At 38.2% G+C, this 23,655-nt stretch overlaps 2 long non-coding RNA genes and 1 pseudogene across 2 annotated transcripts; all 3 read left to right on the forward strand.

Annotated features, from left to right (window-relative positions):
* The first annotated feature begins 1,440 nt into the window (after positions 1-1,440).
* On the forward strand, positions 1,441-23,395 carry LOC121417002 (annotated as a pseudogene).
* Positions 7,247-10,066, forward strand: LOC121417004. The gene is made up of 3 exons (XR_005970293.1): positions 7,247-7,507; positions 9,146-9,249; positions 9,977-10,066. It is a non-coding gene; the product is annotated as an uncharacterized LOC121417004 (long non-coding RNA).
* LOC121417003 lies at positions 10,064-11,785 on the forward strand. Its single transcript, XR_005970292.1, has 3 exons — positions 10,064-10,108; positions 10,992-11,113; positions 11,627-11,785. It is a non-coding gene; the product is annotated as an uncharacterized LOC121417003 (long non-coding RNA).
* Positions 23,396-23,655: the final 260 nt, after the last annotated feature.

Here is a 23,655-nt window from a genome sequence, read left to right on the forward strand (position 1 = left end):
AAATAAAAAGATCATAATATATTTCGAGCGAGTGAAACTTTTCCAGATACGCCATGTCGGACACCCTCGTTTTTTTTCACTCATTACGATCCCTGCCTTCAATATATCTGTAACAAACAAATAATCACTATTTTTTCCAGGGAGACAATTATTGTAAAACAAAATATATGAAACAAATTAGACCAGTATTTCCGGCTACTTATATTTTTTTGTAATTTTCAGGGCTTCAATTATTGTTTTAAATTGCAACTACTTGAAGTGACAATGCGGGGGTCGTGGCAGATTTTTAATGAGAGTAGAGGTTAATTTCATGTATCCGACAAGACAAAACAATTATACAAATTAAGTAGACGCAGGGGAACGGGGTTTCGGATTCCGGTGACCCGGGTTCGATTCCCAAGTGGTGCGCTAGTGCCCTTTGGTAAGGCATTTATCCTCATTACCACGTCCCTCGGAGAGGACCTTAAGCCGTCGGTCCCCTGGTTGCTTGCTCACAGGCATTCGTGCTTTCTTATCAGTCAGGTAAAAAAACCTCGGTATGAAACTTTGCGAGCGAGCCCCAATCCCCCCCCCCAAAGGCACCTTTGTTATGTACTTATTTAAAACTAACCACCAATGAATGAAGGGATGGGATGGAAGCGGGCTCATTTGACCAAACCCAAAAGTGTCATTATTTGTGAAGGAACGCAGCGACCGAGAGAAAAAAAAACATCATTGGTCGATCAACTGACATACGATACCCTCTATATTTAAAGTGGGTCGACGATTGAAGGAAATGACATTTTCATTTGTGAAACAGCAAATTATACATTCACGTCATCGAACGTACGCCAACGATCGGGGTATAGGTATTGTATTTCTTTTGGGTAATTCCCACAATGCATTGCTCGTTTGTTTACAAAAAGCGGAAATGCGCGTTTGAGTATGCGCTAGAGCGCTAGAGTAAAAGGACGCGCCTTTATGACGTCATATCCAGTATTTACAAACATTGCTTTCATTGTTATGTCATAATAAATGAAAGGTGCAAGGGTGATTATATTGAATTTTTGAAGTTTTTAACTTTGTATTTTTATGAATCTTTCTTTCTATCTATCCCCTTTTCTATCTTTCTTCTTTCTTTCTTTCTTTGTTCCTTTTTTCATTATTTTCCCTTTATTAATTTCAATATTTATTTATCAATATCTATCTTTATTTTCCTTTATAATTCTTCCTTTCGTTCTTTCCTTTTTGTAGAACCGTACACTGCGATCGACAATAAAATGTATGACAATAGCTAGGGTAGAAAATGACACCCAAGCAAAAAAAAAAAAAAAAAAAAAACATAGTTGTGGAAATCAATCTTTAAACATTAATTGTGATTCAAACAAGTTAATTGAAGTGTCAGAGCTGAGTTCACCCGCGTCCCAGTTCCAAAGTTCATATTCACCCTGCTTCTCTGCTGTCAAGCCTTTAAATTGATTTAAAATAAACAGATAAACAAATCTCATGTGGATCAGTACAAGTAAACAAATACTGTCTCTTTCCGAAATTGACACGGATAACAAAACTGCGCACCGGCCTTCTCTCTTAGCAAAATTTAACTTCTTTATTGTTCTATTTCTATCGGAAGCCTATATAATCTAGCGCCAACTCTGGCCCTCTCAATTCTCCCTTATGTACGCGTTCTCCTTCGGCTGTTTACGAAGTCATGATATTTGCAAGCGGTAATAAGGGGTAATAATACCCGATTCTTGCCTATAATCTCACCTTTTTGGTAAGTAAATCTAACCTCTATGGTTTCTAAACATTTCATGTCTTACATTACTTTATTTTGATAAAATATGAATCGTTATAATGGATGATTTTTGGTAATGTATCTCGTCCAATTTGACGAGGTCGTGCTCGACGCATCGCTGTATTTTGGATGTACGGTTAACATGGGTTGTTTTTACATAGGCCGTGTGTGGAAGGGTGGGCCTTTGTTATAACGTTAATGTGACATTACGGTGCCTGGTAGCGGCATATTGAAAATACACGTTTGTTTCTCGCTTGTGGATGTGGTGTGTGCATGTACTGTGTGCGTAAAGTTTTGACTCTGAGCAGAAAAGAGTGGATGTACGTCTATGTGTATATAGACAGGAATAACTGTCGTTTCTGGGGATTTATTCAACAATTTCTGACATTTTACTATCATTCCCATTGGTGAGTGAAGCCAATGATGTAGTTCAGCGGAACAACCAAAATACAGAGACTGAAGCTTTTGGTCTAATGTGTATAGAGCTTAGCTTTTAAAAAAGTTTTTTGTGGAATGATATAGGCCCTATGACCCAATCTGAAATATAAGGAGAAATATGTTATCCATACATGCAAAAAGAAGCTAGGAATACCAGACCGGGCCCCAGACTCAGAGGCCCGTATTCTGAAGTCAGGTTTAACTTGAACTCAGGTTTAAAGTTGTGGTTTAACTATGGAAAGCCAGTTGTTACATGAATCTATAACAGTAGAGGTTCAATGTATCAGCTCATTGACTCCCAAAACATTATTAATTAATTAACTGCCTGGAAAGGATAAGTATGACAGTTGTCTTCACCATTAAAGCCTGTGTATAGCTTTGGTAAAGGGTCAATAATGTGATTGATAATCGAATATCATCTATTATCACCCGTATCAGACATCTGAGCTGGTCATTTACAAAACCGTATTGCCCTACATTTTCTGAAAAGGGAAGGGTAGGTATATTGTTTGTATTTTTCTCAGTCTCAGTGCGCGTATTTCAGAGCTACCAAGTCTCACGCATTGTGCGTGAGACTCACGCATTCAGGGTCCGTCTCACGATCTCACGCATAGCACCCATTTTTCTCACGCATCGGGACCCGACAGAAAATAAAGGAGAAAAAGTAGCATTATTCGCCAGATTATACGACTGGCTGACCGCCTTCGCGTCTAGCCAGGCACGCGAGACGAATCGAGAGTGCAGTCAGCGCACAGCTAGTACGTGATACGATGAATCGCGTGCGTGCATCGCATAGTTTTGAAGCCCATTTCTCATGTGCGCGCGCCTTTTCGCAACGTACGAGTGTAAGTACTGGCCGCGTGCGCACAGAGACGTCGAGTCATGAAAATCTCACGCATAACATTTTTTTGAACTTGGCATCTCTGGTATTTAGTTTGCATGCAGAGACGAAGCAAAATATAAAGTTGTATTTTCCCTGGTCTCACATCCGGGAATTTGTAGATGCGTATAAAGAGATACGCTTCATAAGGATCCGCCCACCAACAATATACGTCATAATAAAGACCACGCTGAATCCGAGCGCTTGCAAGTACGTCATAATGGTAAAGTGCAGAGCCTAGACCGATATTAACATGACACAACAGAACTCTATTTTTAAAAGAAATATCCCCATTATCATGATTTTTGCTCTAGATATCTGATTTGGATGATAATAAAAATATTGACTGGCTCTTCTTTCGGGGAACATCAAATATATTGCCCTTAAAAGACCCATATTGCCCTCGTCTAAAGACTCGGGCCAATATGATTCATTTGCTGGCAATATATCTGATGTTCCCCTCAAGGCCAGTCAATATTATATAAATATGACAGTCTTACTGAAGCGTAGAGACCGTTAGATATTTTTCCAACTGCACTTCTCTGAGAAAATTTCAAATCTTGGATATATAGCGCCCTCTCTCGGCGATGCTTGTTTTAAATTTTAAAAAATGGGCATTCAAGCACTTATCTTATAAATTTAGTGATTAGATATCCAAAAGTTACAGACAAAGAACATATCTTGAAAGTTTCAGCCCATTCCATGATTTGGAATAGGATTTAATTGAAAGACAAAAGCACACAGATATTTTAATTTGATCGGGTGACCCGATCAAGTTAAATTTCCATGTAAAATCGCAAAATTTATAAAACACATTTTCATTTCATATCCTCCACATCATAACTGTTATAGGGCATATCCATTCATATTAGCTAGCAATGAATTGGAATAGTGATAGGTGCATTTTGGTGGATTTACCAAAACTATACACAAGCTTTAAAGAATTAGTAAAGAGCACAGTAAACATGAGAATCATTCAATGTAAACCAAATTTTGAAACATTTGGCTTTCCATAATTTTAGCACAGAGTTTATAGACCATGGTCTAAGACTAAGTTAAACCTGACTTCAGAATATGGCGCGGCCATAGTATCAAATTTGACAGAAGAGATAGAACATGTCTTGCCCTTGGGGCGGGGGCAGAATACATTCCCCGGATACATTCTGGAATTGGAAAAATTTGAAAAAAAGTGTAGGAATATTGTAATATTTTGATTATTTGCATTGACTATATCGATAGAAGATAAAGACTTAATTTATAATTTTTTCATAACAAGCGGCTACAAGCCTATGAATTAAAATTATCACATCATTAGGTATGGAAATGAAGGACTGCAAATTTTTTGGTCTTAATAAGTTTTATAGTCCCTATACTTCTGGTAATTGACAATTATCTAGAGGGTTTGAACTTGTAGATCTTTAATCTTTACATCACTACGTGCGTTGAGAAATGGAGGCTTAAAATCTTCCTCTCCCCCCCCCCCCTGAAAACTTTTCCAACAGATCTTTATTTTCCCCAAATTAACTTGAGGTGTTCATTAAACTCCTACCCCTTCAGTTCCACAACTTTTTAACTAAATTGGTGTTTGTCCTGATTTTGCAGGAGTCTTGCACTTTTGCTATCGATTAGTGACTAATTATTGGGACTCCAATCACTCAAATGATCCAACAACTTGCTGGTTTGCGAAGCAATTAGGGCGAGCGTAGCTCCAGTAGACCTAGTCTGCTATGCAGACTCCTTGTATCAGATGTGCTGCACACACTGCAGATTTGGGTCTCCAGTTGTAGACTACCTGTCGGCTTTTTGACCAGGGGTGTGAGAATTCAGATTTTTATATGATTTCAGATTTTTTGTTTTGATTTTCAGCTTAATTTCAGCTAAATTGGCTTTCCTCTGTACAAAAAGTATGGGAGCTCTTTCTATTTCAGACTTTTCAACACTCTCCAGCTTTTTTTAGATCTTTTTATTTGTGACCACTCACACCCGTGTGTATAACTCACATTGAAAAAAAATTGACACTTCCAAATATTAACAATTTAGGGTGGAACGTTTGAAGAGATTTACCCCCAAAAATTGACACAATGTTTTTTGGTCCAACTCAATATCCAACCTGTGGGTAACAGAGCTACCAAGTCTCATGCATTATGCGTGAGACTCAAGCATTTTGGACTCTTGTTCATCCCCTCAAATCTCTGTCACACGCAACTATCAAAGCCTATCCCCATGTACATTGTTCACAATGTCTGTGATCTCAGTCAGATTCTCAGAAAATCTCACGCATAGCTGGTCTTTGAACTTGCATCTCTGGGGTAACCGCTGATCCTCGAATACTGGCTTATGAACTACAAAGAATCTAGATGAGATTAGATTTATTGAATCATTGATCATTTGACCCACTAATGCCTCTCCTGACATATTATGGTTGTTATCTCAGTTCAGGGAAGTGTTTCATCAATATTTTCATCCGACAAGTTGTCAGATCTGACATCTTTCCATGATTTTGATTGGCTGAGAGGCACTGTTCCTATGGTAATTGTCGGAAAAAATGGGACTTGTCGAATAAAACGTCTGACAAGTCCTTTCAAGAAACGCCCCCCTCTTTAGTAAATTTGAGATGCTTATTTCAACAATTTTGAAATTAATCGTCGAATGTTTTCCAAAATGATGTAAGACTGAGACTAATTGTGCCCGTGTGTAATATCCAGAGGTAGCAGAACGGTTTACAAGTGGAGGGGAGGGGGGGGGGCAGACCAAAAAGTGGGGGTGCTGACCATGCCAAAAATCCCTATCAGATGGTCATTTCTATGCAAATTGTATACACTTTTTGAAGAAAGTGGGTGGCCTGTAATCTTATTTATTTTATGCCTATTTTACCATTGCCTTTTGATATGCAAATGTGAAACAAAATGAATGGATTTGAATTATTGTAGCTTTTTATTGACGATTAATGTTTGCCCTTTTTTCTTTGCCACTAGATCTTCATTAGGCAACCATCATGGATGGCAACATGGATGTTCTTCCATTCAGTTTGTCATGTGACCACTGTGAGTTCCGTACCAAGAGTATGTCCATCATGAGGGATCACGCTCAGAGACATCCATCTGAACAGCACCACCAACGCCCAGTAGATGACATAGGTAAAAATATGGGTGTGTTCAGAAATTCGTCTGAACAGCATAACCAACGCCAAGTAGATGACCTAGCTAAAAATATGGGTGTGTTCAGAAATTCATCTGAACAGCATAACCAACGCCCAGTAGATGACAGAGGTTATGCTTTGTCTCCTCCGGGTCACGGTCCGCCAGTGATCACAAGTCATGCATTCTATCACCAATTTGCAATTCATACAAGGTCTGCTCCTAATTGCATCAACAGGTTAAAGTGATTTGCTGTAGTTAAAATTGATCTATCACTTGTAAGCTTGCACCTGAAATTTGCTATTGATTGTAATTTTTCTCTCGCAACACCCTCTTAGAGTTGTGCTTGAAATCCCAATTGCGTGCATTATAAGAAGCATCATCGCATATTGCGGCATTACTGGTTGATTAATCAATAAGACTGAGCATAACAAATCTTGTACGCATCAGTATTTCAGCATGACTGTAAATCGTACTTTATTCTTTGTGAAATACCCATCCAAGGGCCCGTTGCAGAAAGAGCTGCAATCAATCGCAACTCCAAAAATCATGCGCAACTTGATTTTCAACCAATCAACAGCACGCATTTGATTTTTTGGCTTGCGTTTAAATGCAACTCTTTCTGCAACGGGCCCCTGCTGGTCACATATCTCATTCTCATAATAAATGAAGAACAGTATAAGGGATCAACTTCAAACATGACCTTTATATATTTTAAATGGAAGTAAATGTGTCCTTATCGGCTGGGGGTTGTAAGGTCAGAGGTTGCAGAGGTCATTTTTAAAAAAATCAATATTTTATGAATATGATTGAATTGAAATCTGAAAATAGAAATACTCCAAAAAAATTTTTTGCCCAATAGATTGTGGGCCCGGCAGCCACTGTGCAGCACAAGATCAATGTAGCTCTATCCCTTGAATTGTTGAATGTCAAACAGGGTAGCAGCAGCTCCTATCTTTTAATTTCTTTCTGTTTCTGTTTCTGTTTCTGTTTATGGTAACTCCCATAGGAACTCATCAGGGCCCCGTTGCATAAAACTTTTGCCAGACTTATTTTTGCCATAGTTTTTCTATGGCAAAAACCTTAGTTTTTTGCCAGAGTTTCAAATTCGGTCAAAATTTCATGGCAAAAAAACTCTGGCAAACTTTTGCCAGAGTTTTTTAATTTGCCAGAGTTTTTTAAGACTGAATAAACTTGGACGAGGATGAACGCCGATATCAGCCGATATTGCGATCGGTATCTGCAGCTGCTGAAAAAATCTTGGAGACTCCACAAAACGTAAGCTTGATACTTTTTTTATGAAATGTGTTCATATTTGCTATTTTTATCATTATAAATCGATGAATTATTTGCAAAAATATCTGGGTATTGTTTTTAATCCGTGCTCGCACCGTGAAAGTGAGATTCACGATTTTTTTTACACGTTTGAATCGTCCCATTTTTGTGTCGCAAGCAGCTGCGGGGTCAGCGTCTCGGCCATGTATATTGCCGCCGGAGCTTAGGCATAGTGATGTGACCGCGATGGTCGCACTTGGTGCGCAAACAGCTGAAATCACCAAATGCATCGACACGTTTGGAAAGCTTATTTATCGATTTATCGTATTTCTCTTGCTATGATCACATATTCTACATTATGATTGGTATCAGTACATGAAAATTTCATGTTGTTTAAATCAATTTTTCATGTTAGAATTGAATGCAAAGTTGCCAACTTTGGACTCTGTCTCTGGAGTTTGGTCCACCGTCACTGTCGGTCGGCACTGAGTCAAACAAGTTGAATTGAAGTTGGTTAGATTCTAGGCCTAACAACAACAGTTAGATCAAAGTTTCAGATCTAACTTTAGGCCCAGAATCCACATTCTAGATCTAAATTAACTTTTTCTTAAAGAAGTTGAGACTTCAGCTTAGTCAGTAATAATATCTTGAGTTGAGGGCTCCACCGCGAAGCCCCTGAGGCTGAGTCTGAGTAACTTTAAAATTTAAAAAAGATGCATAGCCGTAAAGCTAGAGCTAGATTGATTGTTGGCGCATAGACTCTCTGTTACCAGGCGCAGATCCAGAGCCTGTGTCTTAATGCAGGGCGCGAATTGGCACTATGCACTAGGGCCTACAGCGCTACGATCCAAAAATTTTGACAACTCTGAATGGAGGTCTTAATGTCTCCCTTAAAAAAATTGAAATAAAATAGGGGGCACTTGTACCATTTGACCCTCTTCCCCTGGATCTGCTATGACCCCACTTGAATCGACACCATGATCATGAACAGTACTTAGCGTAATGTGCCAAGAATTTTGAGGGGGCCTGACACTGACAATGGCATCGGGGGCAATTTTTTTTTGGAAAAATTGAGCGATCCAAAATTTTTACCTTTGTTTTTTTTAGTAAGAAATCAAAATTTGTGTTGGATTAAAACAATATCATATTTCACTCCTTTGCCTTTCGTTTTTATCCCCTTTATTTTGTTTTTTAACATTTTTAGAGGGTCCATAGTCTAACCCATGGCCATGGGGGGCCAGTCCCTTCCCCCCCAAAAAAAAAAAAATTGTACGCCAGCAGAGAACATGAATCTGTACAGTGGCTAGAGATTAAAAATTGGTCTCAATTTAAAGCTTGTTATAATCCAACACTCTTTGCAATTTATTTAAATTAATTGAAATACATGATCATATTACCATTAAAGTAAGAATCTTGAAAATCCTTTATAAAAAAATTCTTGCAGAGAAACAAATTATATATATATATATAATGTAATTTTGGGGCCGAATGGAGACTATGGGATGTTGTATTTGTTAGTATATATTCATTTGATAATTAATACTGAAAGTAATCTCAATGCAAATATTTGTATGGCTTTATCTAGTCTTAATTTGTGACTTTCTAATAGGATTATTTATTTTCTCATTCAATATCTAACAGCTTAAATTGTTGAGGTATATACACAGGAGCAACTCACGTGCATGTGTGACCTTTTTGAGAAGAAACCACGCAAGACTGTTGGTTAGCAATCACCATGTAAAAGGGTAAGATATACAGCTTAATTTCAAATTAGTCAAAATTCTAAATGCTACCATTTAAGTATTTATAGACAGGCTTATCTTTTATGTTGATAATCTTGATGCAAAGTTTCTAAAAGTGAAGAAGGAGTCAGTACTGCCTGATAATGTCGAACATTTAAGTAGTTATAAAGTGCAATTTTTTAAACAGGTTTTGTCTTGAAAGAAAAGAAAAAAAATATTGTTTTTCAGGCATATTTGGAATGAGTAAGAATCCTCCTGTTGATTATTCAATTTATACAACCCCTCCAAAAAAAAATACGATATTGTACCTAATCTCACCTGGCTATGCTAGTGATTGTGTAGACCTGAATCAATAATAGTTAAGTTCATTTAATTACCTCTTGCTATCTTTGAAAATTATTATTTATTTATTTTTTTTTTGATATGTCCATTGAAAATGATGAAATCTTATTTTCTTACAATTACAAGTTTGGATTTTCATGGAATAAAACTGAAATAGTACAACACATCTATCTTATAAAATTCCCAAATTGAACTCTAGTTACATAAATAGATTGCAATTTTAGTTTTTTATATAACTTACAAAGTAGAAAAATAATATTAATGATGTGCCATGAAATGAGATTTTTGTCAAATAAATTTAGACATTCGTGACATTAAGTGCAGAGTGTCTTTTCAATTATTATATAGCATATTTTATGATTTGTTTGTGTTTGCATTTTAAATAAAGGTTTGCAGAAACCAGACAGAGGGCCTGGGTGGAGATGCTATTGGCTGCCTAGGTCGGACTGCCTCCAACCTGAGGTGGTCTTGGAGTGATCTAACAGAATGAATGGTTACGCTAGGAATCAGACAAAGACTGGTGTGTATTTTTATTTATAAGAGTTAAGAATGTGTTTTATATGCATCAAGAAAAAAATAAAGATCACTATCTCTTAAATTTTATTTTGTTGTAATTTTCATGCAACTAATCCAAAATATCTAGAATTTTTTACCTCCACCCATCGGAGGTGGGGCCGAGGGCAGGTTTTGGGGTGTTCTGGCCATCATTTCTTAACTTATTCTGATAAGTAAAGAACAGTTTGATTTCAAACTTTGTCCAAGTATGCATGTAGGATTGATGATACTTTGATTATTTTGAGGGTATCAAGGTCAAAGGTGACATGCCTTGTTCACTGAATATACATCGTTCCTGTGATAAATGAAGAACCCTTTGATGGTTCAACTTCAACTTGGCAAATATACATTTGGGAGTAACAATGATCAGGTTATATTTTGGGGTCACTAGGTCAAATGTAAAAAATTCACCAGAGATCTTTGGAAAATTTGTGCGTTTAATATTTTTATTTTTTGATGTGGCAATAGTGGATGCATAAATTTTGAAACTTACAAATGTACCCCCATGATTCTTAATGGGTTAAGGATGGATTGGGTGTCACTGCTAAATTCTAAATAATTAACAAAGTGTTCTTCTCCCCCCCCCCCCCTCAAACAAAATCGTTGGAAGTACCATGTATATATGCAAATCATAACCTTTTATTTTTTTGGTTGTCAACATTTTCTGGACAAAAGTGCCCCTCCTTTTGGAAATTTCTGGATCTGTGCCTGGGGTGAGGCGAGTCAAAATCACCCTTCATAGTTTATTAATGATGTTCACTCCACTTTTAAGATCCTTCTGCCTTGATCCCTGTTTGCAATTATAACATTTATAATTTTGGCATTACTGTACTTTGTTAAATCTTTAGGAGGTGAACAGTTTGGTAAAGTGAAGTCAAAATGGAAATCGTGCTGGCAGTCATGAGGAACAAGGCCAAGCATTGGGTCCATCCATGGCCAGGAGACAGAGACTGAGACATCTGAGCAACTGGTTAGTTTTACCGTAAAGATTTATTACACTGATGCATAACAAAATTTAAAATAAATATATCAAAGGATCTATTATTTATTTTCGCTTTTTTCTATATTCTTTCATTCATTTTCTTGAGAAATGAGCATAATTTTGATTGAAATTTGTATAAGATGGATCTCCCTATAAAAAATAGGTAAACTGGTTTACAATGAAAAATTCACATTATTTAAAACCCAGAATATTAATCATCTGTAACCCATAGAATTCTTTTCATTCATTTTGAATTAATTAAATCTGTTTGTCAAAGGGGACAGTTGTTTTTTTCCTCATGAAAATTTCCGCAAGGTATAAGTAGCTTCAACTACTATTTATTGCCAGCTTGAGAGATTTCGTTCGTTCAGGTAAATGATTTAAAGTTTTTAAAATGAAATAAGAAATGTTGAATCATAGTAAGTCAATTAAAAAAACCAATGCGGAATGGTTGAAGATGTCATTAAAGTTAAGTCAAAGATTCTTTTTCTTGATGTGCAGCTTTCACATAAGGCAGCCTGCTTCTGGACATGGGGAAGCCAGAGAAAGAGAAGGAGGTTGAGGGGGAGCCTCAAGCTGTTCCCGAGGCACCATTGACATCCAGGGTAGATGGGATCTACCGGTAGTTGATTGTGTAGGACACCAAGATGAAACCCAGCGTAAGAGAAGAAAGAGAAGGTGATCTTCCTGTTTTGACCAGCACACCGAGTACCAGGAGCATGGATCTGCTGCAAGTTCAACAGGAGACTCAGAATGCAGCAAGCTATGCTGCAAATATTTTAAATAAAAAATCATCAATGATGATTTTAAAATTATCCTTAATTGTTTGCAGCAGTTTGTTAATGGAAATCAGAAGTAATGTTGAATAATTCAACTTCCTTTTTTTTTGTTTGTATTTTACTACTGATGTCCATTAACATCTACAATAAATATTACCCGTGTTCTAAGTAAATCTTGCTGAATTTTAAAGAAGGCATCAAATACTTATTGGTGCATATACTCCACCTTTTTTTATGATGTTCCCTTGTTTTCCTGCTGAAAAGCTCAATGCAGCTTTAACTTAAGCAAAATATGAACAAAAATCTTTATTAATCTATATTACAGAGATTGGGCAAGATTGTTTCATTGACAGTTACTAATTAAAATAATTAATTTCATGTTATTTATGATAGTTTCTCAAACAATTTCCATTGAAAATGAAATAAATGAAATGTATGAGAAATTTTAAGAACAATATTCATCAAAAAGAATCGTTTGCTGCTGCTATTGTTTTTTTAAGAAGCAAATTTTACATTTTAAAATAAACCAGGCTATGTTGGCTTTTATGAATTCATCTTTTCTGTCAACTCTAAAAATAGTAGCTTCAATGCCACATACAATTTATATTCTTCTGGAATTAATATTTAAATTATTTTATTAGATGTTTTCATCATCTGTAGAATTTTTAGTAAAACTTGAACTGCAGAAACACTTCAAAAGAAGAAATGAGTAGACTGAAAACCTGTTGAATATTCTTTTTAGAAAATGAAGTAAAATCACCTTGAACTTTGGAAATTTCCAAAAGCATATGTTTGAGCAAGTAATATGAAAATGAGTTTTGCTTAGGTCACATTACGGCGAGTAGAAATAAGCCGTTTTATGTATTATTATACGAATCACCTACATGAAGCTGGTACAAGGATGAATAAAATGGCTGATTTCGACTAGCCGTAAGGCCACCGGCCGGCAAATGTGACCTAGGCATAAATTGCTGATGTCATTGCCTCATAATTTTATACAAAATAATGGCAAAGACTACATCCTTTAGGATTGAGAAAGTTAAACTTGAACTTTATTCTCATCTCAGTAGATAGAAGATAATGTTATTCATTCAATACTTGAATAAGATTTGAACAAGTGCCTTGCAATGCAACATAAAAATTAAGGTTCTGAAATCTTAAAGGGAATCCCTGTGCAAGAACAGTTTTAAAGTTTATTTATACATGTTCATCTTGCAAGTCTGTTATATTTTCTGTCAGCATTGTTTGTGGATCCCACACTGGTGTCATAAGCCATGGTTCTTATATATATATCCTGCATTGCCCAACAGGATGCCTTGCAATTCGCCATCTGCAAAAGGTTATCCAATGGCACTGTTCTGTTGATTTAAAAGGAAAGGGACCTTGTCAACATTCAATCACATCTTTCAATATGCATACAATGGTATGGGATACTGTTAGCATTGAAATTAAAATATGAATTGATAAGAATTATTTTCAATTAAATTCAAACTATTATTATTGTTCATAATGAGTTCTTTGAACTGTCACTCTGATTGTTCTTAATAAGTGATTGCAAATAAAATTATTTCAAATGTATAATTCTATGAGAAATGAATTGTTTAAAGGAGGATGAATTGCGAGAGAAGTGATAAAAAAGAAATAAAGTATTGAGAAAGAGACATCTGAGTTGTGTGACTGTAATTTAATTGAGAGAAGAAAACAATCCTTAATAAGTGATAAGTGTTCCTTATTCTCAATTGCTAATTAGATTATTTTAAACATATGATAATTGAGAATTGTTTAAAAAAGGAGAAAGGTAGAGAGAAGAGGAAGAAAAGGAATTATTAAGAGAGAGACGTCTGAGTTGTGTAATATTTTAATTGACAGTAGAACAAAAATTTAACCTTCCGGTTGGCCTCTGACTAAAAAAATAAAATTCACCATCCCTGTTTGCCCATAAAGGAAAATATTTTTTATTTTTGCATAAAAATGTAACCAAGAAAAACATCCAGTCTTAATTCCCCCCCCCCCTGTATATTGCCCCACCTTCAACACTATTCAACACTATGGTCTGACTGAAGTATAATGGGGCATAAAAAGTAACAAGCATGGTGCTGTTAATGATTTATGTATTTATATTCTATGTTTTTTTAAATTACTAATTTTTATATTTTGGAAAGATTTTTAACATTGCCAAGAAAACACCAACAACAAAAAAGTACCTTTTGAAATACAGGCAATGTGATACAAAATGTTTTCCTCCACTTTATTTAAAAATATGTTTTGAATAATGGCATTGAGGGGGGGGGAAGTGTGATTGAATTGAATTTAATTATTTGTACCTTGTAAATACATTGTGTAGGCCTAGGCTGTTTACCCCCCCCCCCCTCTTCCAGAATACTCCGCTCTTGCTATCTCTCTCTTCCCTGTCATTGCATGTAAGTTGTTGGACAGTTTGGTCCCATCATATCATTAATTTAGTTTTATTCCCGGGGTTTTATAAAGCAACCACAAATCTAGAAAAAAAGAAAAAACATAGCTCTCAGTTCCCGTTCATTTTTCTTAAGGAACTTTCGATGATGGCTATTTTTTTTTACTTTACTACATTTTATTCCCAGCATTCTATTATACACATGTAGACACAAGTGTGAAATTAAAAGGAATCCACACAAATTTCGGGTCACTGTATATATAGTGTAAGTTTTGATATCAGTCGGATATTTCATTTTCCCTTTTGTTTACGTGCTCGATCGTCGTCTGTCATGGACTGGAGCGAGCCGAGCGAGCGACGGGGAAGAAAAAGATAAGTTAGGTCTGTTTTTAGTGAAAGATAGACCTCCTCCAGCATGCCCCTCCTTCTCAATCATCACCCAGTTTTTATGACCTGTTAAAGAAAAATGAGACTGGCAAAGGTGAGAAATTAAGATGTCCAGTGAGCGCGTCCTTATCTTACTTTGAAGTTCCAACTTATTTTTTCAAGTGTGGGACTAGGCCGTATCGACTGCTATTCAAGTTTTCCTCGTAAAATTGAACTTGCAGTACAAGTCTGTTCAATTGTTAAAATAAAGTTAGCTCATACTTCTGAGTATTTCAGTTGATTTAGGGTAGTATTTCTGGGTATGTCTTATGGAACTTGTAAATATTTGGATTTGTAAAGGTGGTTAAATGGTAAAAAACAGCAAAAATAGAGGCGGCTTAGAAGGTACTCCAACAACACATCGTCGCATATCGCATGGAGGTTGATCCAGCGGCCAGCTCGCCAGCCGGAGGCTTTGGCGATAAAGGTCACGGTAGCAAAGAAAAGAGCAGACTGCCCAAGTTCAAGTTCAACTTTAAAGCCTTATGTTTTGAATAATTTAAAGGGTTAAGTTCAACTGCATCGATCTATTCACAGCATAACTTTTCAAAAAACACTGTAATCATATAGATTTACTTAAAGTTAAACTAGAACTAGATTCTATCTAAGATTTTTATTTATTGTCCTGTCACCATGGTCACAGGGTTGATATATCTTAAAAAATTAAACCACCAACTATTCCCCCACTTCACTTAAAATCTAGACCTTCCTAGGCCCTATTTTTACTAAATTAAATGAAATTTTCTGTAATTACCTTATTGCGTAGCCTATATAAGGCTTATGTCAACGTTCTAATTATTCTTGAAGCCGTAGACAGGTGAATACTGTACATGGTACTTGGGACAGATCCTGAGCAGCTGCCTTGAAATAGTTTTGCCGGAGTTTTTAGGACTTTGCCGGAGTTTTTAGGACTTTGCCGTTGGTACAGGAGCTACGGCAAAAACCCACTTGATTTGCCGGAGTTTTTTAAAAGTTTTGCCGTAAAAAAACTCCGGCAAAGTTTTATGCAATGGAAAACTCCGGCAAATTTTTTTTTGCCGTAGTTTCTGATTTTTTGCCGTAAAAAAACTCCGGCAAAAGTTTTATGCAACGGGGCCCAGGACAGCATTTTCTGCTGGTAAACGTCAAGCTGGTATATAACCAATTACCTAGGAAACATTTTACATCTAGGTTAATCAGTCATAGTGGCTGACCTTATATAGACGACAGATATTACTCTCGGGCCTTTTTATCAAAGTAGAGACAATGGCAGAGTAGGGATTCAAACTCACAACCTTGCGATTATGAGTCCAATGCTCTAACCACTGGACCACACGACCCTTTTTGTTCTGACGCAGCCAGGCCTTGAATTCCCGACCTCCCGGTTGTGAGACGTATGCTGTACCAACTGGGCCAACACACTGGTTGGCTCGTTATGGCTATTTCTTGTGCTTATGAACTGTTTGAATTGAGGGTCAACTTCAATCTTGGCCCAATTGAACAAGCGTTCATATGGGGTGACACGACGTTTGCTCAGGCTGAGACATTTGCTCTGGTCTTAATATCTCAGGGGGGCATAGCATAGGGTTAGAGTTCATCTTGTAGTAGAGGTTTTGGTTGAGAGTGATGTAAAGAAAAGGATTTGAGTTTATTTAGTTTTGGAGGTCAAGTTTTAAGTTTGGCTTAACATGCAGATTTTCCATCTGAGCAATTGTCGCCAGAGCAGATGTCGTGGGACCGCATATGGGAACAGAGATGATCAGGGGCCCGTTGCAGAAAGAGTTGCAATCGATCACAACTCTAAATATCATGCGCAACTTGATTTTCAACCAATCAACAACGCGCATTTGGGACTTGCGATTGATTTTTTGACTTGCGTTTAAACGCAACTCTTTCTGCAATGGACCCCTGAGCAGATAATGGGGTCACTAGGACAGAAGTCATTGTATGCATCTAAATTTAATTTATTGTTACTCATGATACATGTATATTGAGAATTGTTTGATGAAGCAGCTTGTCAATGTGTGCATATGATATGATTCCCATTTTTTCAAACAGGTGCATGCATGGAAATGAATATCATTCATTCAGAGATTTTTCTGTTCTTTTCATCTGTCTATGTAGGAATGAGCAACCATGTTGCAAGTGATGACCATGCTGCCCTCCAAGCTCTTGTTGACTCCGCCCTTAACGATGCCTCTCGACTCCTCCTCTCATCTCCTGAAAACACCCACCACCACCATCATCACCACCTTCAAGACCCAAGCAGCACTTCCAACCAGAACTCTGTAGAGGAAGCCTGCAGGACAGGTGGTCATGTTGATGCTCCAGGAATAGGACACCAGGACAGAAAAACAGAGCGGGTGGTCACACCAAGGGCCAGTGCTCTGGCTGCAGAGGACCTTCTTGGGATATATGCTGCGGGAATTGATCTCAGCGTTGTGGGGCAAGGGGTTGGGGATGGCCAGTTTGAAGTAGGATGCAGTCAAGAATCACAGGCTGTGATGTCCACAGCAATACAAGACAGTGCAGACATAAGTACCAGGATTGGTGTTGATCAGGATTGTGCTGGCTCAAGGATTCATCCAAGAACAGAGGAAAGTCGATATATGGATACTGGTGGTGAAAGTGAACAACAATTTAGGAAATCTGATGATAATTATACTACAGCTAATGGTCCTAATAATTACAGGAGATGCGATTTGGTCCAGGAAAAAGAAAGGATCAGTTGTGCTGTTGATGCAACCACAAAGACTTATACATCTCAAAGTAGAGATACAAATCATTTCGAGAAGCCAAGAAAAACGAAGATGTTGAGAGGGAAGAAAAGCAACCGACCAGTTTTTCGTTTTGTTATCCATCCGTCAGCATTCAGTAAGACTCAACCAGCAGCGGACGAGATGCCACAATCTTCATCAAAAGAAGGATTTACCCATAATGAGGTCGATCCTAGAGAAGTATATGTTCATGAATCCTCAACAATGGACAATGTCTTAAAAAATGATTTAGACAAAGCAGATGGAGCAACAAAAGCGGTAAGAACTCAAGAACAGAGGTCAGATGCTGAATCTGAGAATGAAGGAATCACCAATTCAGGTTCTGGATTTGGAAGACGTAGAAGGCGAAAGTTAGTCCCTCCTTTAAAAATTGTTGTGCCACAGAGTAAGGAGAGCCCATCATCAAAACAAAGCAGACAAAAAGTTTGTAGGTTTCGTGGGAGGACTAAGGTTGATTTGGAGAAGTCAAAGTACACATGCCAAGAGTGTAATATGCTGTTTAAGCTCATGAAAGATTTGAAAGTTCATGTTAAACTTGTTCATACAAAGAGTGGGAAGGATTCAAAGTTAAAGAGAGCCCACCCGAAAAAGAATAAACTGAAACTTTCAGGTGAAACTGTTGATAAGGGAAAGCCCCTTCCTCGAAGAAGTTTGAGAAAAAATGTCTTGGATTCTTGTGAATCACAACAAAAAGTGAGCCTATCCAAACCAAGAAGAAGACTTTTGAAAAGAGGGGATGATCAAAGGAAAAATGTTTCTAGATGTAAGAGAAAACCTACTTGGAATAAACTGCCTTCAGAGGATGAATTGGAAGAGCAGAAAGAAAATGAGGATGAAAAAACTGTGGATGAGGATTGGGTACCGGAGGCAGCAGAGATGAGCTCTAGTGATGGTGAAGGAATTGATAGCGGGAGAGAGGTGGATGATGGGGGAGGTGATGATGATGTGTTTGATGTTTCTCAGATCACTTCCAAAGACTGTTCTGCAATAGAGCTCCATAAACCAAATGAGCACATGACTAGCTTGCCAAACTCAAAGGGATTCCGCTGCAACTATTGCAGCTACACTTGCCAAAGTCGAAAAACTCTTGCTTCTCATATTGATCATTTGCATAGTGACAGGTCAACACAGAAAACCAAAGAGCCTAAAACCAAAGGGAAGAAGAAGGACTTGGACACCAGTCGGGTGTACCGTTGTAGTATCTGTAACTTCAGTTGTCATTCTAGCCATCTCTTGAACAGCCACATGAAGAGTACACATAACTTTGAAAAGATGTCCGGAGAATTTACCTGTGGCGTGTGTGGCAAGGTCATCGTTGGTCGCTTCTCTCACTTTCGCCGCCACCTCCGTTGTCATTCAGAAGAGCGCCCCTACAAGTGCGACCAGTGCCCTTTGGCCTTCCGTGATGCCAATAGCCTGAACTGCCACCTGCCAATCCACAAGGAAGAACGGGATTACCTCTGTGAGGATTGTGGTATGGCCTTCAAGCGTCCCATCAACCTGAGGATGCACCGTAAGGTCCACAGCGACAAGATGTTCAGCTGCGATGAATGTGATTACAAGTGCCGCAGACGTAACACTCTGCAGAATCATAAGAAGCGGAAGCACCTCAAGCAGAAGACAGTCTTGTGTCAGCACTGTGGACATCGCTTCTTCTCCAAGACGGAGTGTAAGAACCATGTCTTGAAGAAGCATACTCAGCGGCCAACGCCTTTCGCCTGTCCCATCTGTCCTGCAGTATTCATGTTCCAGTACCGGTTCAAAGCCCACCTGAAGACACACCCGGAGATCAAACCTTACAAGTGTCACTACTGTGGCTTTGAAACCAGACTCAATACCTACCTCATGGATCATATGAGACAACATACAGGTAAAATAATACTTCATTTATTCATTCCAATCATAACAATGTAAAGGTGTTGTGGCTCAGGTGATAAGTCACTTAACATTGGACCACAACGTCCATGGTTCACATCTCAAACATTTTCACTTTATCCTTTTTCAAGGTGTTTCTCAACATTTTCCACTCTACCCAGAAAGGAATTCTTTGTGTGCTTGAGCTTCAGGGTAGTCCTGCTAAAGCAGGGGTTTAATTTAGCGCTCCTAAAATGTTATTCTTCCATCTCTGTTCTGATCTAAAAAAATGGTATGAGATCATTACTTCATTGATCAAATGCCCCGATATGCAATATTGCACCCTATTTATGGTGTCGATATTATAGTGATTGTGTATGACTACATGTAATACCACTATTTCTGTCACTTCTGCTACTTTCCCTCTATTTTCTTGTCGTTATTCCATCATAAAGGCATTTCCAGAGCAATTATTGCATTTTAATAACATTTTGATTGGGATGTTTTCGTTGAATTTTTATTGTATTTCCACTCTGACAGGAGAAAAACCAAAGAAATGTAACCTCTGTGACTATGAGACTTCTACCAACAGCAACCTCTACAAGCATAAAAAGCGTCACCACGGCCCCCGGGGCCCAGAGGGTCAGCTCCAGATCTCGCAAGCCACGTTCAAACAAAAACGATCCCAAGGATGGGAACCTGATGGCGGTGAGCGAAGAGCAGAAGCAGAGAACGGAGAAGAGCGTTGTTGAGGATATCGTGAATGCTGTGGAGTTCGGCCAGATGGCCTCGCAGGTTAACCTGACAGCAGGGGGCCAGGTGGCAGCGGCAATGTATAACATGGCAACCATGTGCAGTACTCAGGAATTTAAGCAGGAGCAACTGATGCAAGGTGAATACTGTTCTTTGAGCTCCTTCTTGTCTGTTGACTCCTTCAGTCCCTGCAAGGAGTTTATCCTAGGGCACTAATAGTTTTAAAATGAGCATGCTTGTTCAGTATAAAATCATTAGACTCAAGAATACTATTCTCTGAAATTCTATTCATCATGTTTATTGATCAAACCATTTGATGTCTTGAGAAAGTTAGGACACTTCCAGATGGAGTCTTGGGTACTAGTAATATGAAAATAAAAATGCCCAGTTTGACAGACAGTTATGGGTATAATGCAGAAAGATTCCATTTAGTATGAAATTAATAGCTTTAAATTTTTTCTCTTGCATATTTAATTACGTGCCAAATTGATTCTAAGTTTAGCTCAATCTTAGGGCATGGTAACTTTTTGACCAAGTGAGCACTTGCCCCACCCACATTTTTTTTACAACCAAGGAAAACAGAGAGAAAAGGAAAGAGAGAATGGGGAATATGATATTATTTTCTGAATATGTTGCACAACATGCCATATCTGCCCCTTGAATTAATGATGATAGTGATTTTGATTAAATCATTAATTTCTTTTTGTCATTTGCCATGTGCAAATTTGACATGCAGTGAGGATGAATGCTATGTCAGGGTTTATTAATCAGGGATGTAATCAAGGCTGGTAGTTGTGAGCCACAAGGCTACTGGGGAAAACCCCAAAGTCTCGGCCTTGGTCAGCAAAATGTCATTTTCAGGTTGGCTTGGACTCTATCCCTGTTGTTGAAATGTGTTGCTTACTGGATCAAGGGTGGGGTACATACATGTAGATCTGTTTGTAAAGTTACACACAAATTTATGCATGACTCAAGCAATATTGCTTAATCAGCTACACACATGGGTGGAAATCTCAGGGGGGGACAGTGACACACAGTGCTGGACCGTGACCCGGAGGAGACAAAGCATTGGAGGGGCACCGTATTGTTTGTGAACAGTGCTGTGCCCCTCCAATGCTTTGTCTCCTCCGGGTCACGGTCCGCCACTGGTGACACAATATCAAATGCCCCCCTACTATTTTTGGTCTTTTATGATGGAAAGAAATACATCATTCAATATCGAAGTAAAATTTTGGAAGAGATGACCTTTTTGGGGTGCTAACCTTTTTTTTTTTGCTTGCTTGTCAAATTTATTTTGGTTGAAATGACTTGACATTTGGGATGATAACCTCTTTTTCTTTTTTTTTTTTTTTGGCTTGCTTGCTTCACAAATTTTCCATCCCCTGGTCCCCCTACCTTTGGGGAGAGATTTCTGCCCTTGGTTACACAGGGATAAATCATTTAGCATAAGAAGGATCACTAGTCATTTGAAAAGTCATCCGTCCATTCTATTTTCTATGGGAGAAAAATCTGTATTCACAGGAAATTTTGTTGTTCTCAACATTATTATGATCCTCTCTGTTTCCTTTCGTAGTATCCACTCCTGATGTTCATCAAGGTCCTTCAATCCTTCCAGACGAGGTCATCAGTTCCGTCTCAGACCCCAGCCACGACGTAGAGCGTCTCTCTATCACCACCCTCGACAAAGCAGCGACTTCTTCGGTCACGGCCATGATGGAGGCACTGGCCGACGCCCGTAACATGCGCCCCCCTCAGCTCCACCAGCCCAACCACCAGACCCTCATATCACACCCCAGCGCCTACCCCATCCACCTCACGAGGGTCACCACGCCCCAACCGAGCACTCTTCCCGCTTCCACAAGTGCCACAACGATATTCCCACGGTCCGTCGCTACCAACATGACAATGCATTACGTGCACCCAAACATTGGGCCAATCGGAGGAGGGGGTGGGTACCACCACCTGTCGACCCTAGCAGGGGAAGCGGCCAATCGATCGCCCATCACATCACACAGCCAGCCGCCGCCCCATAATGTCACAGTCCCACCCCCTCTGATTGGTGTAGGGCAGGGCCAGACCACTCCCCAACCTCTCACTCATTTCTCAAACATTATGCACTATTAACTTACTATGTCAGAGTTGCCTATCTCTCCCTCATTCAAATCATATTCAAAGTCCAAGTTGCTTGAACAAAAATAGATTAAAATAAAGACATGAGGAGAGACAACTCAAACATGCATAACACTGAAAAGGTCATCAATATTGATGTAAAATTAGAACTTTATGATGCAAATTTGTTAGTTTTATTTATAAAAAAAACAGTGATATACACATCATAGGTTGTACACAAATGAGGGAGCTGATTATGATACTCATACACTTTATCTTTTAGCATCAATAGTACCACAAAGTTCCCCCCCCCCCACCAATTTCCCAATTGCATCTTTAAGATGCCTTAAATTGTAGCCATACCAGTATATACCTCAAGGTACTTTGACTTGGTGGTTTTAAAAGTTGTTTCCAGGGGCCCGTACCAAGGAGAGTTTTGTTTGAATGCTAATTAAAAACAATTGAATTTAAGTCCCAAATTCATGCTATTGATTGGTCGAAATTGATAATTAAGCTTTGATATTGAAGTTGCTCATGATCACAGCTCTTTCTGCAGGGGGCCCTATTGCTATAGCTGTACCCCACCTCCCCCTCCCCTTAGTCTGCAGGCACAGACCCTGATTGAAACATCAACAAATAGGTGTTGAGACAAGACTCGCACAAATATAACTTGTTTCACTTTCAATTTTCTGTCTAAAAGGAGAGGCTTTAGACTGCATATTTAGATCTCTTTCCTCTAGCAAAAGGATTTGTGCAAACTACACCCAGTGGAAAATCAATTTTACTTTTTTTAAAATGATTGTTTGGCATCATTCAGGATCTAAATCTTTTTTTCTCATGCATTTAATGCTGTAATCATTATTGCAAACCTTTTAGTTCAAGCAGGAATCACCTGTGATTTTTAAGCTTATCGGTCACTTAAAGGGGAATGAAACCTTTCGAATAAGAGGGAGTGTGTGGAAACAGACAAATCAAAGAAGAACAACAAAGAAAGTTTGAGAAAAATCAGACAAATAATGAAAAAGTTATGAGCATTTGAATATTGTAATCACTAATGTTATGGAGATACCCCCATTGGGAATGGGACAAAGATGTGTTATGTCAAATGTGAACAACTTTCCCTTTGATGGACTATAAAATGCCCCCAAAATGTCTCTTTTTCCTCTTTCTCATGGTGATACAAACTCTTTATCCATGATATATTATTTGAAATCCTTTTATTTATACAAACAGACACTTTGGTGGGCATTTCATTGGTTTCTGTATGAACTCATTTTGATATCGTTATCACAACTGACATTTATCTTTAACCTAACATGCTATTGGAATCTCCTTGCCATAACTAGATATATTACATTATTAATATCATTTGCCATAAATTGCCTTAGTCTTATCATGAAACTATTTTTTTTTTTTCATTTTACTCTCATAAATATTTAT

The sequence above is a fragment of the Lytechinus variegatus genome, chromosome 6 (genome assembly GCF_018143015.1).
Source record: "Lytechinus variegatus isolate NC3 chromosome 6, Lvar_3.0, whole genome shotgun sequence".
Lineage (NCBI taxonomy): Eukaryota > Metazoa > Echinodermata > Echinoidea > Temnopleuroida > Toxopneustidae > Lytechinus > Lytechinus variegatus.